The following is a 20179-nucleotide window of genomic DNA, read 5'->3' as shown; positions in this document are numbered from 1 at the left end:
TACCTGACGTCTTCTCTTTATATACTTAACCCACTGAATCGGAAATCCTCTTGTACACAGTTCTTACAATTTCTGTACCTCCATATGGCAGGAACCATTAGTTGTCTGCCTTTTTGTTTTCTTCTTCCTAAATAACAGAACTCCCCAACTGAGCTCAGCACATGGCAACCACAATAAAAAATATAATGTAAATCTGGAGTTAGCTGTGCCCATGTTAAGTTTTACCCTCAAGTAGCAGGCCGTTGTAGTGTGCCTCCCATAACAAGTAAGGCAACCCACCCCAATGTCTGGTTTTACTCAGTATCCTTAGCTCTGGTCTCCAGTATCAAGTGTGACTCTCAGCCTCTAGGATCTTACAGGACATGAATTCAGGACCACCTCAACTATTTCCATATCTAAATCCTGGCACAGCCAAGGCTTCAACTCCACTTTCCAAGTCTTACTTCTAATCTACTACTTACTCCCACATATAAATTTATCTCATTTTTTCAAACAAGGCTTTACCTTTTAAAATTCTATTTTATCTAGCATTGGTTTTATAGACCAGGCATATATTACCCATTCTAAAAACTTAATCCAACCAATTATTAAAACTATATATGGGTCCCTGCAAATACTGGTGAAGAAATGTTAGTATGGTATAGCTATATAGGATATGCATGTACTTATTTTGTTATTAAAAAGAAACACATGCTCAATACAAAAATCTTATCAACTGTTTTTCTTTCCTCCCTTATTCCCTCCCTTCCCTTCTTTTGCAGTTTTGAAGGACAAAAGCTTCCAAATCTACTTTCAGAAATATCATCACTACTGAGATAAAAACAGTATTTATCACTGTATCACCCAGTTCCCTAGCATATGAGGTACACGAGGATCTAGTGGCTGAGGCTGATGCCACACAAGGATCTGAGGCAATGATGTCAATAGATAACTCTATATTCCCACTTTGTTATAAACTGAGTTAGAAGTAGTATTCAATTATCAACTCATCAAAAGACAGAAAAAGAGAAGTAAAAGTGGTAAACAAATCAATGAAAAAAATCAGTCTACTAGATGTAAATGTGTTTAGTTCATTTGTAAGAAGTTATCAAATTTGACATAAAAATAAAATACAAAATTCAACTAAAAGTTGTTTATAGGAGAAACAGGCTGAAAATAAATTTTAAAATATTTTGGCAAACACCAACACAGAAAAAAGATGATGCAGAAATCTTAATATCAGACAAAACAATATTATGACAACATTAATAGGTATGGAAAGGTATGATATACAGTAAAAGGAGTATAAATAAACAGGAATTCCCTGGCTGTCCAGTGGTTAGGATTCAGCACTTTCAGCACTATAAGGGCCTGGGTTCAATCCCTGGTCAAGGAACTAAGATTCACAAGCTGTGTAGGGTGGCAAAAAAAAAAAAAAAGCATAAATAAATTAATAAAATGCATAAAACTTTATTCATATCTCACTCTTAAGTAAGGCAAAACTAATATAAGAAAAAAATCAATCTTCAACCACTACATGAACTGCTAATTTACTTGTACTAAAAACTGATAAATCAGAATAAGTATGTAGAATAGATCCACAAAATTAATAAGTTTAATCTAACGGTTATATAGAGAACTTTCCACTAAACAAAAATATAAGAATATAATTATTTTCAAGTACACATGGAACTAAAAAACTAATTACAGAGTCACAAAATTTCAAAGAACTTATGTCTAAGATTACCTTCTCCGACCACAATATAATATTGAAATAATCAATAAAACATCTTTTAACTGTTTTAAAACTTAAAAAATGGGACTCCAAGGGACTTCCCTGGTGGTCCAGTGGCTAAGACTCTGTGCCCCCAATGCAGGAGACCCAGGTTCAATACCTGGTCAGGGAACTAGATCCCACATGCCACAACTAAGAGTTCAATGCCATGACTAAAGACTCCATATGACACAACAAAGATCAAACATCCTTTGTGTCCCAACTAAGACCAGGTGCAGACAAAGAAGTATTTTTTTAAGAATGGACTCCTACACAAAAAATTTAAAAGAAAATCAAAATAGAAATGAAACAATAAGAATCAAGCAACAATAAAAGTATTATGCTATCCAAAGGTAGATCTCAGCTTATAGTTTTAATGCCTTTATTACCCTAGTAAGACAAAATACGCTTAATTAATACATTTTCAATCAAAAACTGTAAAAGAGAATGTAAGCCTAAAGAAAGCATAAATGCATTAATCATGTTTTTAAATTTTCTGTATCTTTTAACAGGCTTCCCTGGTGGCTCAGAGGTAAAGAATCCCCTTCCAAAGCAGGAGATGCAAGTTTGATCCATGTGGTTGGAAAGATCCCCCAGAGAAAGAAACGGCAACCCAATCCAGCATTCCTGCCTGGGAAAACCCATGGACAGAGGAGTCTGGCAGGCTACAGTCTGTGGGGTTGCAGAAGAGCTGGACACAACTCAGTGACTAAACAACATATCTTCATGCTCTGATATGGCAGAGCCTTTAGGACCCAGCCTTTTGGACTTCCCTGGTGGCTCAGATGGTAAAAGCATCTGCCTACAATGGGGGAGGACCCAGGTTCAATCCCTGGGTAAGGAAGATCCCCTGGAGAAGGCAATGGCAACCCACTCCAGTACTCTTGCCTGGAAAATCCTATGGATGGAGGCTACAGTCTATGGGTCGCAAAGAGTCGGACATGACTGAGTGACTTTGCTTTCGCTTTTTCTCTTTAGGACCCAGGGAAAGGCTGGCCATCCAAGGACTACCTGCCTAATCCCTAAAGACAACAAATAAACCCAGAAGCACATCTTTGATGTACAACACTGAACCCAGGGCCCATACCCCCAACTATTTCCATCAAAAAAATCCTCTCATATATACCAAGCCAGTATTCTCCCTGCCCTAAATCACTCCAGGGCCACTACGAGAAACAACTGAAGACCACCCCTATCACCTGAAGTCATAAATTATTCAAACTATCCAGTGCCAAACTTGCTCAAGTGTGCCTACCTGCTTCATCTGGGCTTTCTCACAGAAACCACAGTAAAGGCTCCATACAGCACTACCATCCAATGGCTTAACAATGTTTGCTTTACCAAAATGCGATCCCTCTTAACATCACCTCAAACCAAAAGACCTGCTTAATGGTGAAGAAAAAACAGTATTAGTAATAAGCATCTACTGTTCTTAGCACATATCGCATCATCAGGAAATTACCAGATTAACAAAACAATGGAATGGCACGTTACTCAGCTGAACAGTCACCCTGCTAGTCTTCCAGCCTGCAGTATATGCACTGAACCAGTGACTATGGTGTCGTATCTCTATTATCCAGAATATAGATGTGTGCTCAGTCACTCATTCGTGTCCCCAGTCTCCTTTGCCCATGGAATTTCCTAGGCAGGAATACTGGAGCAGGTTGCCATTTCCTACCCCAGGGGATCTTCCCAAGCCAGGGATCGAACCCACATCTCTGGCATCTACTGCACTGGCAGGGAGATTCTTAAAGAATGCACAAGTCCAGAAACCAAAAAGTAAAAGCTGGACTCCTTTTCACCATCAATCCCAGTAACTCACTTGTAGAATCTGCAAGCTCTCTGTACTAGAGTTTCTGAGGGTAATACTTTTACCAGAAGATACAATAAGGGTTCCACTGAGCCTAAAAGCTACAACCATGGAAATCAAAGAAAGAGAAGCTTCCAAAGGAGGAAGGCAAGAAGTACCTTCTTGATGCAGGGCCTTTGACATGTGTTATCAGCTGGAATGTTCTTATCCACCTTACTTAATTTCAACTTATCCATCCAATTTCCAAGTAAGTGGAATTCCCTTAGAGAGACCATCCCCAACTCCTGAATAGTTAGGCCTAGTCTCTCTCCTTTCATATGCGCTCATGGTCCTGAAAATTTTCTACATAACTGTTATCCCAATCGTGTTGGCTGAAATGTGACTAATGCAAATATAACTGTACTAACGGAAACGTAATTAGATGAACTGGCATTTTAAAAAAAAGCTACAACCACTACTTGAGCACTGTGGGCTCCTCACGTTGATAGAATAGCAGACAAAGAAAGGAATAAAATATACTAGATGTGACAATGGACTCTGAGTATCATTAGGAGTTGTACACAATGGAGGTAGGAAGCAGGCAGTCTGAAACCTTTTTTCATGCTTGGTACTAACAAAGGAAACAGGAAATCAAAGCAACCAGGGCCCAAAAATGGTAAGACCATTAAGGGCTCAAGTCCCTCAGGTTTGGAAGGGAAGGGCCTTGAGATCACAAGCCACCTACATCAGCTGAACGGCTGGCCAGCATAAGGAAAATCTAGAATGGGTGGTGGAAGAGGAAAACGACTGAATATTAATCCTTGCTTCAAGACTAGCTGCAGCAGCCAGTACCAACATCATGCATCAACAACCCTTTGTAAATTTCTGTTGAGAGTGCAGTGACTCGGTGAAGGATTAGAATCAATGCGTGGTCCAAATAGATCTGCAGCCCTTCCTGGTAGCTCAGTGGTGTGAAGAATCCATCTGCCAGGAGACATGGGTTCGATACCTGGGGTCAGGAAGATCCTGAAGAAGGAAATGGCAACCCACTCCAGTACTCTTGGCCTGGGAATCCCATGGACAGAGGAGCCTGGCCGGCTGCAGTCTATCAGTTGGCAAAGAGATGGACACAACTTAGCAACTGAACAACAACAATCAGATCTGAGCAGAGCAAGAGGGACATTTATGGTAATTTGTTACATAGCGAGAGCCTAAAACAGCTAGAATTGAAGGTGAGGCTGGAAGCAAGGTGTAGAGTCTATCAGAAAAATTTTCATCTTCATATGGTCCAATTCTCCTTTGATTCTAACTGTATTAATTTTCCTAATGCCATGTTAACAAACTGCCATACATTTAGTGGCTTAAAACAATACCAATTTATCTTAAAAGTTCTAGAGATAAGTCCAAAATAAGTTTTACAGAGCTGAAATCAAAGTCTACATTTCTTCAAAAGGTTCAAGGGGAAAATCCATTCCTGTCCATTCCAACTTCTAGAAGCTTCCCATATTCCTTGGCTCCTAGCCAGATCATTATGATGACCTCTGTCTCCACTGTCATACTTATTTTTTTTAAATGAAACAGTCAAGTTTATTGAAATTCTTCAAAATGTATACTCAATATGTTATTTCTAAAATGTTTCACCTTTATATAATTTTTATTTCACCTTCCCTTTATATTTTATAGTTTTTTCCATTTTTTTCTTTCTAAAACTGACACCCCCTACTTCCTCTTATAAGGTTCCTCGTGATTACACTGGGTTCACCCAGATAATCCAGAAAACTCAACCTATCTCCAGAGTTCCATCTGCCATGCAATGTAACACATTCATAGGTTTAGAAGATTAGGATGTATATATCTTTGGGAGACCATTATTCTGCCTACCACACTAGGCATAAGCCAAGGCTAATAGTTACAGGTAGGTTCTGACTTACTTCCCCAACAATATTCACTGTGATTCATTTTCTTTGTGCCCCGAGGCTTCTTTAAAGCCATGAAGTGAGACACCACTTAGCAGGCTCCTGTGTGCAACCCTAAAATAGGGCTCCCCATTGAGGCAACTGTCTACTGGTGGAGAACAAGGACAGATGGTGTGATACAATTCACTCCTGACCATCCCTGAATCGACAAATTGAGAAGCATCAAAATCCTCAGAAGTTCCCACTGGGATTGAGTCTAATTGTCACAGCGCTTTCAATAACACACTCTTATATCACCTTTTCTTTTATTTCATTCACCTTGGTCCTTTGCTCTTGTTCCCTAAGATCATCTGCCAAATACATTACCTACATGCAACTCTGCTTTTAGATTGTTCTAGGGGAGAGGATGTGGAGAAGGCAATGGCACCCCACTCAAGTACTCCTGCCTGGAAAATCCCATGGACAGAGGAGCCTGGTAGGCTGCAGTCCAGGGAGTCGCTAAGAGTTGGACATGACTGAGCGACTTCCCTTTCACTTTTCACTTTCATGCATTGGAAAAGGGAATGGCAACCCACTCCAGTGTTCTTGCCTGGAGAATCCCAGGGACAGCGGAGCCTGATGGGCTGCCGTCTATGGGGTCGCACGGAGTCAGACACGACTGAAGCGACTTAGCAGCAGCAGGGGAGAGAATGAGGAAGAGACCCGGTTAAGGCTCAGTCAGGTATAGGGTTTGAGACACAGAAAAGGGAAACAAAAACTATGCATAAAGGAGGGTGTCAAGTGTTGAGATTACCGCTGTATTACTTGGACTCAAATTTCTTAATTTCTCTATTTTATCACCTGTAAATGAATGATTTGACTTCCATGATTCTCTATAATTCCTTTCAGCTCGAAAGTTTGATGATACAACAAACAACGCTATGGACTGGTGAAAGGCGACAGTAGACAGGCAGAACTGAGAAATTATACCAAAGAGGCAAGCCTAGAAAATATTGAAACGAGCCAGTCAGAAGGTAATATAGTGTAAATTCAAGAAGCCATGGAGAAATTAGAAATTAGAACATAGCCACTTTGAAAAACAGTTTTGACAGCTCCCTGAAAAGCTAAACATAGTTAGCATATAACCCAAGAATTCCATTCCTAGTTACAAACCCCAATCTATAGTCACATAAAATTTATACAATGAAGTTGAAGCCTTACCTTACACTATATACAGAAAACAAAAGAACCCCAAATGGGTCAAAGACTTAAATGGAAGAACTAAAACCATAAAACTCTTAGAATAAAACAGGACGAAAGCTTCACAATATTAGACACGGCAACAATTTCTTGGATCTAATACCTAAAGCACAGGCAACACAAGAAAAAGTCGATAAACTGGACTTTAACAAAACTAAAATCTTTTGAGCATCAAAGGAATCCATCTTGGCATGGGAGTTAATATTTGCAAGTCACATATCTGATAAGGAATTGATATCCAGAATATATAAAGAACTCTTACAACTGAATAACAAAAAAAACCAACCCAATTTAAAAATGTGCAAAGAATCTGAATAGACACTTCTCTAAAGAATATACAAATGCCAATAAGCACAAGAAAAGAAGCTCAACATCACTAATCATTAGGAAAATGTAAATCAAATAAAATCTGCCACTGGCTTAAAACTCAATATTCAAAAAATTAAGATCATAGCATCAGGTCCCATCACTTGATGGCAAATAAATGGGGTAAAAAATATAAACAGTGGCAGATACTATTTTCTTCAGTTCTAAAACCACTGCAAACAGTGACAGCAGCCATGAAACTAAAAGACGCTTGCTCCTTGAAAGAAAAGCTATGACAAACCTAGATAGCCTAATAAAAAGCAGAGACATCACCTTGCCAACAAAGGTCCATATAGTCAAAGCTATGGTTTTTCCTTGGAAGGAAAGTTATGACCAACCTAGATAGCATATTCAGAGACATTACTTTGCCAACAAAGGTTCGTCTAGTCAAGGCTATGGTTTTTCCTGTGGTCATGTATGGATGTGAGAGTTGGACTGTGAAGAAGGCTGAGCGCCAAAGAATTGATGCTTTTGAACTGTGGTGTTGGAGAAGACTCTTGAGAATCCCTTGGACTGCAAGGAGATCCAACCAGTCCATTCTGAAGGAGATCAGCACTGGGATTTCTTTGGAAGCAATAATGCTAAAGCTGAAACTCCAGTACTTTGGCCACCTCATGCGAAGAGTTGACTCATTGGAAAAGACTCTGATGCTGGGAGGGATTGGGGGCAGGAGGAGAAGGGGATGAGAGAGGATGAGATGGCTGGATGGCATCACTGACTTGATGGATGTGAGTCTGAGTGAACTCCGGGAGTTGGTGATGGCCAGGGAGGCCTGGCGTGCTGCGATTCATGGGGTTGCAAAGAGTTGGACACAACTGAGCGAGTGAACTGAACTGATGGTTTTTCCAAGAGTCATGTACAGATGGGAGAGTTGTACCATAAAGAATGCTGAGTGCCAAAGAACTGATGCTTTTGAACTGTGGTGCTAGAGAAGACTCTTGAGAATCACGTGGACAGCAAGGAGATCAAACCAATCAATCCTAAAGGAAATCAACCCTGAATATTCATTGAAAGGTCTGATGCTGAAGCTGAAGCTCCAATACTTTGGCCACCTGATGCGAAGAGCCGACTCTCTGGAAAAGCCCTTGATGCTGGGAAAGGCTAAGGGCAGGAGGAAAAGGGGCAACAGACTCTGGGACATAGTGAAGGACAGGGAAGCCCAGTGTGCTTTGTGTCCACTGGGTCACAAAGAGTCATACATAACTTAGTGACCAAACGAGATACCACTACCTCACACTTGTTAGGATGCTAATCCTATCAAAAAACAGAAAATAACAAGTATTGGTGAAGACATGGAGAATTTAGAACCCTTGTGCATCACTGGTAGGAAAGTGAAATGATACAGCCACTGCAAAAAAGTTTGGGGTCCCTTAACAATTGAAAATATAATCAAACAATTCTACTTCTCGGGATATACTCAAAAGAAATAACAGCACAATCCTGAATAGATATTTGTACACACATATTCACATAGCACTATTTACAATAACCAAAAAGTGGAAGCTACCAGAGTCTATCAACAGGTGAATGGGTAAATAAAATATGATATATACAATCAATGGAATATTACCAGCCTTAAAAATGATGTGCCACAATGTGAAGACATTATGCTAAGTGAAATAAGCCAAATACAAAAGGAAACTATAAATAAGGTTCCTAGGTCAAATACATAGAGACAAAGTATGGTGGTTATCAGGGGCAGGGGGAATGGGAGAATGATAAGTTCAGTGTTTAATGGACACCAAGTTTCAGTTGAGGAAGATGAAAAAGTTCTGGAACTAGCTGGGGTGGTGATGGTTGCACAACACTGTGAATATACTCAGAGCCAAAGAACGGCGGCTTAAAATGGTAAATACTATGTTATGAATATTTTAACCACAATTAAAAAATTCATACATGAATGTTCCTAACAGTATTATCTAATAGTCAAAAGGGAGAAACAATCCAAATGTCCATCAACTGATGAAAAAGGATAAATCTGGTATATCCATACAATGGAATATTATTCAGTAATAAAAATAATAAAGTACTAATGAATTAACAAAGTAGTAAATACATGTTACAACATGGATGAACCTTAAAAACACTATGCTAAGGGAAGAAGCCAGCCACAAAGGACCACATGTGGTATGATTCCATTTCTATGAAATGCCCAGAATGAACCAATCTAGAGAGAGGAAGTGGAGTAACAGGAGGGCTGGGGGTAGGGCTGGTCAGACCGTGGCAACAGGAGTGGGGTCTCCTTTCAGGGGTGGCATAAACATTCTATGTGTAACGGCTGCAAAACTGCACAAGTACTAAAAGCTACTGAATTGGACACTTCATCTCAAGGTATTTTTTTGATTTCCTCTTTGATTTCATTGGTGATCCATTGGTTTTTTAGTAGCATGTTGTTAAGTCTCCATATAATCATTTTTTTCCTCATTTCTCTTTCTGTGGTTGATTTCAGAATGGTATACATTAAATAGGTGAACTGTATGTATGGGAACTATATCTCAGTAAGCTTCTTTTTTCTTTAATGTCAACAGGGCCCACGGACTGACTGGGACTGTAAAATGAAGCAAAGAGATGAATAAAAGATTAACTACAAGAAAACAGAGACATCACAGCTTGAATTCTTGCTCTGACACTTATTAAGTGTGTGACCATGTGCAAGTTAAACTCTCTGTGCTTTGATAACATCTACTTACAGAGCCGTTGTGAAGATTAAACAAAGTAATATGTAAAACAGTACAGTGCCTGCTACATAAGCATCCTTTCCTGCCCTATCCTCCCACCTAACTTAATGATAGTTATATCTGAATTTTATAAAGAAATTATGTCCATTCCAGGTAGCAAATGACCTAAAAGTCATCAATTATATGCTACTGGCAACACAATTTTCAACTGCTAATTCACTGCAAGTTGAAACCTGAGGCAAAGCAGAAGATAACCTTTAGAAGCTCCATTCACCAATTCTCTCTCGGCTTCCCTTTCTCTTCCCCTCCTTCACTTTATACAGGTCTTTCCTTGCCTCCCTGACTTTTTACCTTACCCTTTATTCCAAACTACTACTCTTACTTACAGATTGCTATTGATTATGAAAAAGCAACAATAATTTATTTTTTTCATAATAATACATGTGAAGATAAGAAAAGAAAAAATGAGAAACTGGTCAGGCAAACTATGTAACAATCAAACTTTTTTTTGGCAGGTTAGCTGCCAAAAAAACCCTAAACAAAAAGACAATGATGAAAATGAATGCAGGGAAGCTCCCACACCTTTCCTCGTAGGGCTCTCTTACTTGATTATCTGGAGACAGAATCTTGTGGTAGCTACATAAATGGAACTGGAATTTCGTCACACTACCTCTAACTAAGTTCCACTACCAAAAAGTCAAGTGCTCTTTGAGTTTAATACAATTTGACATATTAATCTACGCTTCCATTTTAAATATACCTTCATTTAATTTCAATGTTAAATAAGAATTTAATCTCAACCCAGTTTAAAGGACAATGCCGTTCAAAGAAGCACCTGCATTATAAATGCATCTGGAGTAAGATTCAGTAAAAGGATGTGGTTAAGAAGCATGAACAGATGAACTGTCATTGTACTGCTATGATTCTGCACACTTTCCGGTCAGAAAATTCCTACTAAAAACACTTCAAAATAAATTCATAAATGTTATCTACAACATTTAAAAAGAATGTGTATCTAAAGAAAAGATGCTACAGCAAACCAAGAAGTCTTTTCTTCCTCTACAAACTACTTAATGTCTCCTTGATGGTTAATTGTATTGTCTTATTGAATTTCACTTCAAAACGTTTACTGGGCACTTAAGGAAAAGAGCAAGTACACTAAGTGCTTTTAATATAATATGTTAATAATCCCCACAGTGACCTTATGAAGCAGACATTAATACTGCCATCACAAGGAATAGCCACACTGCCGCTAAGTCGATTCAGTCATGTCCGACTCTGTGCAACCCGAGACGGCAGCCTACCAGGCTCCCCCGTCCCTGGGATTCTCCAGGCAAGAATACTGGAGTGGGATGCCATTTCCTCCTCCAATGCATGAAAGTGAAAAGTCAAAGAGAAGTCGCTGAGTTGTGTCCAACTCTTAGCGACCCCATGGACTGCAGCCCACCACGCTCCTCCATCCATGATTTTCTAGGCAAGAGTACTGGAGTGGGGTGCCATTGCCTTCTCCGGCAATGGCACACTAGCAGCAGTCAAGTTAAACTTCTTTCCTGAAATGCCTTGGCTTCCTTAACCCTGTATTAAGTTGGTTCTCCTCCTCCCTCTCTACCTACTCCTGATTTCCATTTCTGGCTTCTCTTTTTTTTCTTCTCCCTTTGCTCTTATCAGGATACACACTTTCAGTAGATCATCCATTTTCGTGGCCTCATCTTTCCACCTTAGTCAACTGATTCCCAGATCTAAAATTTCAATCGTGTGCTCTAATCCAAGCCACTGTTCCTCAATATTTCTACATGAAAGTCTTGCTATCATGTCAAACTCAACAGTATCAATCCCAACTTATCATTAACTCCAAAATGCCAACTCTTCTATCCTCTTTGTGCTGAGTCATGTCCAACTCTTTGCCACCCCATGGAATGTAGCCCACCAGGCTCCTCTATCCTCTGTACTCATCTGTAAATTACAAACCATTATCATTCCCTTTACCCAGACTCCCCACTTTAGTCACACAGCAATTTGCATACATTTTTTCCTTTCTTGTCTATCCTTTTCTATTTCATTGGCACTGCCACAACTAAAACCCAAGCCCTCAGCAATTCACCTAAACTACCATTAGAAGTGTTCGTTATAATTAATTCACTCCAACCTCTCCATTTCAGTCTGTTCAGTATAATGGTCATTCATTCATACAACACATTTACGGAATGACTAGAGTGTGCTAAGCATTGGCTGGGTATTGCAGGGGTAAGTGAGAAAGACAACTCTTGCTTACCTAAAGCAAACAAATTATTTTTTCAAGTAAAATTAAGGATTGTGGTAAATGCTGTGCAGATATAAACATAGTGCTGTCCTAAAAGAGAATAGGAGAGCTATTTTTGTTTGCGATTTTAGTTATAAATGGATTTTAAGCTGATAATGAAGATGAAAATGAGGAAGTTATTTAAATATTTACAGTGCTTCAAGCAAAGGAAACTGCAAAGCACACAGGCTCCAGCAGGAAAAATGTTTGGTGTGTTATGGAAAATAACCTATTCTAATATAACTTGAGAATATTAAGGAGGAAGTGGTACAAAATAAGGTTGGAACAGATATAGGCTAATTTTATTCTACAGGTAATAAAGTTATTAAAGGGTTTTAATCAGGGGCTGGGCTGTGCTGTACTCAGTTATGTCTGACTCTGCAACTCCATGGACTGCAGCCCGCCAGGCTCCTCTGTCCATGGGATTTTCCAGGCAAGAATACTGGAGTAGGTTGCCAATTCCTATTCTAGAGGATCTTCCAGATTCAGGGATTGAACCTGCCATTTCCTATACTGGCAGGCCGATCCTTTACCACTGAGCCACCTGCTGCTGCTACTGCTGCTAAGTCACTTCAGTCGTGTCCGACTCTGTGTGACCCCATAGACGGCAGCCCACCAGGCTCCTCTGTCCATGGGATTCTCCAGGCAAGAACACTGGAGTGGGTTGCCATTTCCTCCTCCAATGCATGAAAGTGAAAAGTCAAAGTGAAGTCACTCAGTCGTGTCCAACTCTTAGCGACCCCATGGACTGCAGCCTACCAGGCTCCTCCGTCCATGGGATTTTCCAGGCGAGTACTAGAGTGGGGTGCCATTGCCGGGAAGCCCTTAATCAGGGGAGTTCTAATCTAATACACACTGTGACAGAGACTGCTAGAGCTATTGCTCATGAATATCTATGTTTTCTCATTAGTACAACTGCTATACAACATTTCTCAGCAGCCTCTGTAGTTGGGCGGAGTCATGGGACTCAGTTCTAACCAATGAAATGTGGGTGAAAGTGATGTATGTCACTTTCTGAGCAGACCCCAGAATCTTCCTCCATACTTGCTTCCCTTTTCAAGACCATCTCAAAAGCTACATTGTTATGTGACAGTGATAACTTAAAAAGATAGAGGAGCCTATGCCTCTGAATTACCACATAGAGTAGAGGCAGCCCCACTCCTACTCTATTCACACAGGGCCTTCCCTAGTGGCTCAGTGGTAGAGAATTCACCTGCCAATGCAGGAAATACGGGTTTGGGTCTTTGGTCGGGAAGATCCCTTGGAAAAGGAAATGGCAACCCATTCCAGAATTCTTGCCTGGGAAATCCCATGGACAGAGGAGCCTGGCAGGGTCCATGGGGCCACAAAAGAGTCAGACATGATTTAGTAACAAATCCTCCACAACACATATACAGTAGACTGATGTGAGAAAGTAATATAAACTTCCATCATGTTAAGCCACTTAAGATTTGTTGCTTAATAGAGCTGTTAGCATATCACGATTAATACAGAAATCTTAAAAACCATTCTTTGACTACTGGTGAAGAATTAGTTAAAGGAAAAAATAAAACAGTAGAAATATAAACTGGTCCATTAGACTACTTAAGACTCAACAACAAAAATTTTAAATACAATACTTATACAGACATTTCTCTAAAGATAAAAGAAGAAGGGAGAGACAGAGGATGAGATGGTTAATTAGCATCACTGACTCAATGGACATGAATTTGAACAAACTCAGGAAGAGAGTGAAGGACAGAAGGAGCCTGGCATGCTGCAGTGCATGGCATGGGGTGGCAAAGAGTCAGACAGGACTTAGCGACTTAATGGCAACAACTAAATATATACAAATGACCAACAAGCACATGAAAAGGTGCTCAACATCATGAATCATTAGGAAAACAACACTCAAACCATAGTGAGATATCACCTTGTATCCATTAGGAGAGCTGCTATCAAGAAAGGAGCGAAGGAAGGGAGGGAGGAATCATAGTTCCTCAAAAGAAAGTATCGCAGTTCCTCAAAAAAATCAGAGAATTATCATGTGGTCCAGCAATTTCTGAAGAGAGACTTGAATAGGCATTTGTACATTCATGTTCATAGCAGCATTATTCTTAATAGCCAAAAGTGGAAGCAAACTAAGTGTCCATCAACAGATGGATAAACAGTATGTGGTATATATATTCAATGGAATATTATCAGCCTTAAAAAGGAAGAAAATTTTGCACATGAAGACTATGCTAAGTGAAATAATGCAGCCATAAAAAAACAAATGCCAGTGATTCCACTTACACGAAGTAACCAGAACAAAGAGAAACAAAAAGAACGAGAAAGGAGAATGGTGGGTGCCAGACATTGTGGGAATGGGAGAATGGCAAGTTGTTTAGTGAGTGCAGCGTTTGTTTTTGCAAGGCAGAAAAGTTCTGAAGATTTGTTGTACAACAATGTGAATTTACTTAACAATACTGAACTATATACACTTAAAACTGGTTAGAAAGGTAAATTTTATGTTATGAGCATTTTACCACAAATTTTTAAAAAGACATGAATCATTACATGGCATACCTGAAACTAATAAAATGTTAATCATATCTCAAATAAATACTGACAAGAGTGCAAGTGAAATGATGATGGTGGCTTGGTAGCCTGGACATGAATGTTATGGTGATTGTGTAGATAGAGAACAGAAGAATTCAAGATGTATTTGGAGTTCAAAGAGACAGGATGGACTAGAAGTATGGGAAGTAAAGAAAGCAAGCAAGCTACTAGGTGAATGGCAATACCATTTAATGAAATGGAGTGGACTAGTGGAGGAAAGAAGGGAAAGGTGGAGTTTAAGAGTAAGAAATTAAGAATTTATTTTGATTGTTTTAAGTTCAAAATCTCTAAAATATACAAGTGGCAATATAAAGGAAAAAGTTTGATATATGTGGCATACTGTATTTTTCAAAAATGGTTCAAACAGTATCTTCAATACTGCATGATTCTGTATGATTTAGACACCGCCTCTGAATGGGGGGAAGTGAGGAGAAGACAGGCAATTTCCCTAGCCTTGAACAATGGTATGCTTATTACTATGCAGAAGTGAAGCTACCCGACTTCCAAGGCTGTCATAATAAAAACTGTCACAGCTTCTGCTGGACACTCTAAAAAAGCCTGTTCTTGGAGCCCAGCCATCATGTTATGATGAAGCCCAAGCAGCCCTAGGTAGATATCCATAGGAGAGGAAACAAGGTCCCGAACCCACAGCCAGCCACAGAACCCCCAATCAACTATTAACAACTTGTCAGCAACATGAGTAAGCCACCTATAGATGATACCTCATGGAACAGATACAAGCCATCTCTACCCAAGTCCTGCCTAAACGTGGACCTATGAACAAAATAAAATGATCATTGTTTTAAACCACTCAGTTTTGGAGTGGCTTTTACAAAGTAATAGATAATAGATATAATCTATGACTCTGGACCTTGGAGCAGAGGTCTTGCATAGAGACAGAAATTTGTGAATCAACCACATACCAATACTATGTATAATCACGTGACACGATTAAACTAAGGGACAGTGCAAGAGAAAAGTAATTTCAGAATGAAGCTCTAAACTCCAGCTCTTAAAATGAAGCTCTTAGGCTTCAACTAAGTAAGCAAAAGACATCACTAATCAACTTCAAACTCTTTGCCAATTGCCTAAATTAAGAGATACAGACACAAGGTATTCTAATAGTTTCATTGTCATAAAACTACAAAGGCCTTTTCACCTATTCAAATCCAGACTCACCGCTCTTGCACTTAGCAATCAGTTAGCATCAAGGGAGGAGAAGGCAATGGCACCCCACTCCAGTACTGCTGCCTGGAAAATCCCATGGACGGAGCAGCCTGGTGGGCTGCAGTCCATGGGGTCGCTAAGAGTCAGACACAGCTGAGCAACTTCACATTCACTTTTCACTTTCATGCATTGGAGAAGGAAATGGGAACCCACTCTAGGGTTCTTGCCTGGAGAATCCTAGGGATGGGAGAGCCTGGTGGGCTGCCGTCTATGGGGTCGCACAGAGTCGGACAAGACTGAAGCGACTTAGCAGCAGCAGCATTAAGGGAATCCTCCCTCTTTATTACCTTAAGAATCCCACTTGTCCCTTTAGAATTCTATTTCCTGCTTCTATATTGCTCACCTTCTTCTCTCACTGACATTTACTCCTTCTTTTTGGTGGGTGGAGCAAATTACACAATAGCATTAGTGAGGAAGAAAATATTTGGAAACCTTGCATGACTTAAAATGTCTACATTCTATAGTTGTAATAATTTGGCTGGGTAAAGAATTCTAGCTTGGAAATCATTTTCCTCCAGAATTTGAGGGCATTGCTCAGTCTTTTGGCTTGAGAGAGTGCAGTTGAGAATACTCAACCTCTGAAGTTGAAAGACCCATTTCTCCCCCTCTGGAAGTTTATAGATATTCTTTGGCCCATGTATTCCAAACTTTTACAATAACATATTTCAGTGTCTGTTGGTTAGTAGGCTATTGTCCCAGAGTTCAAACCTACTCTTCACTGCTCTGTAGGGGCTGGAACCCTGCAAACCACATTTCTTTGCTAGCTGGCTTCCTGTTAGACTCTGCCCAAAGGGACACTAGCAAGACACTGGAAGACTGAAGGAAGAAACAGAGAGATACTCCTTCAGCTCAGTATCAACGGTCAACCTTCACTCTGGCAATAGCAATTATTCTAGTTATCAGCAACTGGTTTTCGGTTAACAACTTTTGTGTTTCTCCTGCCATTCCCAGACCAGCCTCATCAAGTCTCCTAAAATACTTTTACTTCCTGAGCACAACAGCAACTTCTTAGAAGTTTGAGTTCCAGTGCCTCAGGGACACTCTTCAGTATTTAATTCCAATCTCTTCTCTTTGTTCTCCTAAACCTAAGGGTGGGCTAGAAATTACTTCCTACAGTTAATTATCTTTGTGATACCTGAAAGTTCCCTTATTGCCTTTTCAATCCTCTAATTACCTAGTCTATACGTTTCTGAGGGCTGCTGTAGCAAAGTAACACAAACTAGACTGGATTCCAATAGAAATCCTTCTCACAGTTGTAGAGGCCACAAGTCTAAACTCAAAGTATTGGCAAACAATACTTTGAAAGTACTTCAGTACTTTCTCAAAGTACTAATAAGAATCTGTTTCAGGACTCTCTCCTAGCTTCTACAAGGCAGGCATTCCTTGGTTTGTAGATGGCCATCTTCCCTCTATGCATACCTGTGTCCAGATTTATGTCTAAATTTCCCAGCTATTTTTAAAGAACACCAGTTGGGACTTCTTGGTAGTCCAGCGGTTAAGACTTTGCCTTCTAGTGTAGGGGTGCTGGTTCAATCCATGGTCAGGGAACTAAGATTCCACATGCTTTGCAGCCAAAAAACCAAAACATAAAACATAAGCAACATTGTAACAAGTTCAATACTGACTTTAAAAATAGTCCAACTCCAAAAAAAAAAATCTTAACACCAGTCATACTGGGTTAAAGGATACTCTATGACCTTACCTTCTTACTTTAACTTGATTACCTTTGAAAACAATCTTTTCAAGTAAGGACACATTCTGAGGTACTACAGGTTGGACTTCAAATATCATTTTGCAGGGATACAACTTAACCCATTACATATGGCTAAATAATTCTTTGTATTATAAAAATTCTGTTATTAGTAGCACGGTCTTCATTTTCCTGACCAGACACTGATTCTGAGTACATTTATCTTTTTTCATTCATTTTCCTTGAGTACTTAGAAGACCTCTCAATATGTAAAATGATGTTCCTGAACTCTCTGGGTTTTCTTTTTTAATATTTCATGAATATTTCTTCTCTACACTGTTTTCTTACCAGCATTTTTGTTACTTGGAAGTTGATTTCCTGGACTGACTTTTGAATTGTATTGCTGTTTTCTTTTAACCTGTTTTCCATCTTTTCCTCTACTTTATTCAAGGTCTGCTCTAGGGCTTCCCTGGTGGCTCAGACAGTAAAGAATCTGCCTGCAATGAGGCAAAGTTGGGTTCAATCCCTATGTCAGGAAGACACCCTGGAAGAGGGCATACAACCCACTCCAGTATTCTTGCCTGGAGAATCCCCATGTACAGCGGAGCTGGACAGTCCATGGGGTCGCAAAAAGTCAGACACAACTAACACTTACTTCAACTTCTATTCTTCTAGAGTGTTTTCTTCTTGCTACTACCCTCTAATTTTCAAAAGCTTTTTTTTTTTTTGCTCTGATTGCTCCAAATTCTTTTTTTCTATTTGTTTTGGTCTCCTGTATTAAAAAAGCTTTTCTCATTAACCCGGTGATCCTTGATTTGCTCATATTTAAAAGCTGGCCCCTAAAACTGACTGTGTATAATTTAAAAGAGTTTTTCTTCTTGGTTGTACCGATACCAAGAATCATCCTCTAAGTCAGCGGTCCCCAGCCTTTTTAGCACCAGGGGCTGGTTTCATGGAAGACTACTTTTCCATGGATCAGGTATAGTTTCAGGATTATTTAAATGCATTACATTTATTGTGTACTTTATTCCTATTATTATTGCATCAGCTTCACCTCAAATCATCAAGCATTAGATCCTGGAGGCTTGGGAACCCTGCTCTAAGTTCCTACTTGACTGTCAAGATTCTAGGCCCCAAGAGAAGAGACTTAAATAAGGTTCTAACATTGAGCACATTTATGTAATCCAAGTGTTCTCTGTAGGATACCTGGTCTTCAATTATACCTAGTATCTATCCCTCTCTCAGAGACACTGCATTTTATCCACTGTAGAGGATAAATCTTCAGTCTTCTGCTGAGGTAGTAAAGAGGGGAGTCACTTAGCTATACAAATTGACAAAAATATCTAGGCTCATGCTGCTTTTTTTTTTTAAATAAGAGCTTACTGAGATATAACTCAAACACTATATAAGTGATCAATTTAGAGCATACATTTCAATGATTTTAGTACATTCAGTTGTGTTACCATCAATATTTTAGAACATTTTCATTACACCAAAAAGAAATCTGTACCCTTGAGCAGCCATTTCCCATCTCCCTCTTATCTCCCCAATTCCCAGACCTAGGCCACCACTAATTTACTCCATATCTCTATAGGTTTGTATTTTCAAGACATTTCATAGAAAATAGAATCACATAATATGTGGTCTTTTGTGACTGGCTTCTCTCACATAAACATATTGTTAAGGTTCATTCATGCTACAACATGTATGAGTCCCTCACTATTTTTATTCTAATATGCATTTTATTTACCATTTATCAGGTAATGGATACTTGGGCTGTTTCTAATTTTTTGGCTATTACAATTGACTGAGCTGACTCCTTAAACAGGCTTTCAAACAATCCTATTTTTAGCACCACTCTAGGGTGCTTCTTCCACAACAATACCTGATGCTGCAAATTCCTGAGCCTGAGGATTCTTTTCCATTTTTCCCACTTCAGAACTGAACATTTTTAAGTCTACTAAGATGTTTCTTAGACCAACCTAGACAGCATATTAAAAAGCAGAGACGTTACTTTGTCAACAAAGGTCCGTCTAGTCGAGGCTATGGTTTTTCCAGTAGTCACGTATGGATGTGAGGGTTGGACTATAAAAAGAAATCCAAGCGCCGAAGAATTGATGCTTTTGAACTGTGGTGTTGGAGAAGAGTCTTGACAGTCCCTTGGACTGCAAGGAGATCCAACCAGTCCATCCTAAAGGAGATCAGTCCTGGGTGTTCATTGGAAGGACTGATGTTGAAGCTGAAACTCCAATACTTTGGACACCTGATGCAAAGAGATGACTCATTTGAAAAGACCCTGATGCTGGGAAAGATTGAAGGCAGGAGAAGAAGCAAACGACAGAAGATGAGATGGTTGGATGGCATCACTGACTCAATGGACATGGGTTTGGGTGGACTCCAGGAGTTGGTGATGGACAGGGAGGCCTGGCGTGCTGCGGTTCATGGGGTCACAAAGAGTTAGACACGACTGAGTGACTGAACTGAAGATGTTTCTATCAGTCTGTTGCTTTCCAGCTTCCAAATTTCACTGTTTCTTCCATTTTCTTTACCTGTACAGTTCAAATCTATAAAAAAAAAAATTCTATATGATAATCTTGGTAGGCTTTGGAGGGGAGTAAAAATTAATGTATCTTTCACTCATT

At 39.6% G+C, this 20179-nt stretch overlaps 1 protein-coding gene across 11 annotated transcripts in view; it reads right to left on the bottom strand.

The window, feature by feature from the left end:
• The window catches only part of NCK1 (NCK adaptor protein 1), a 76875-nt gene that overhangs the window by 46974 nt on the left and 9722 nt on the right, over positions 1-20179 (bottom strand). For 3 of the 11 annotated variants that reach the window (XM_086356005.1, XM_086356277.1, XM_086356347.1), the window contains exon 2: positions 19552-20101. The exons of 6 other annotated variants lie outside the window; for them this stretch is intronic. The gene's annotated coding sequence lies outside the window, so the exon portion shown is untranslated. Of the gene's footprint in view, positions 1-19422; positions 20102-20179 lie in introns of all 11 variants that reach the window. 2 more of the 11 variants (XM_086356426.1, XM_086356508.1) reach the window with 2 other exon arrangements.

The sequence above is a fragment of the Bos grunniens genome, chromosome 1 (assembly GCF_055505025.1).
Source record: "Bos grunniens cultivar Pamir isolate PY7600 chromosome 1, Bosgru_T2T1.0, whole genome shotgun sequence".
Lineage (NCBI taxonomy): Eukaryota > Metazoa > Chordata > Mammalia > Artiodactyla > Bovidae > Bos > Bos grunniens.
Note: the sequence above shows the minus strand (reverse complement) of the source record. Positions and strands in the feature narration are given on the sequence as shown.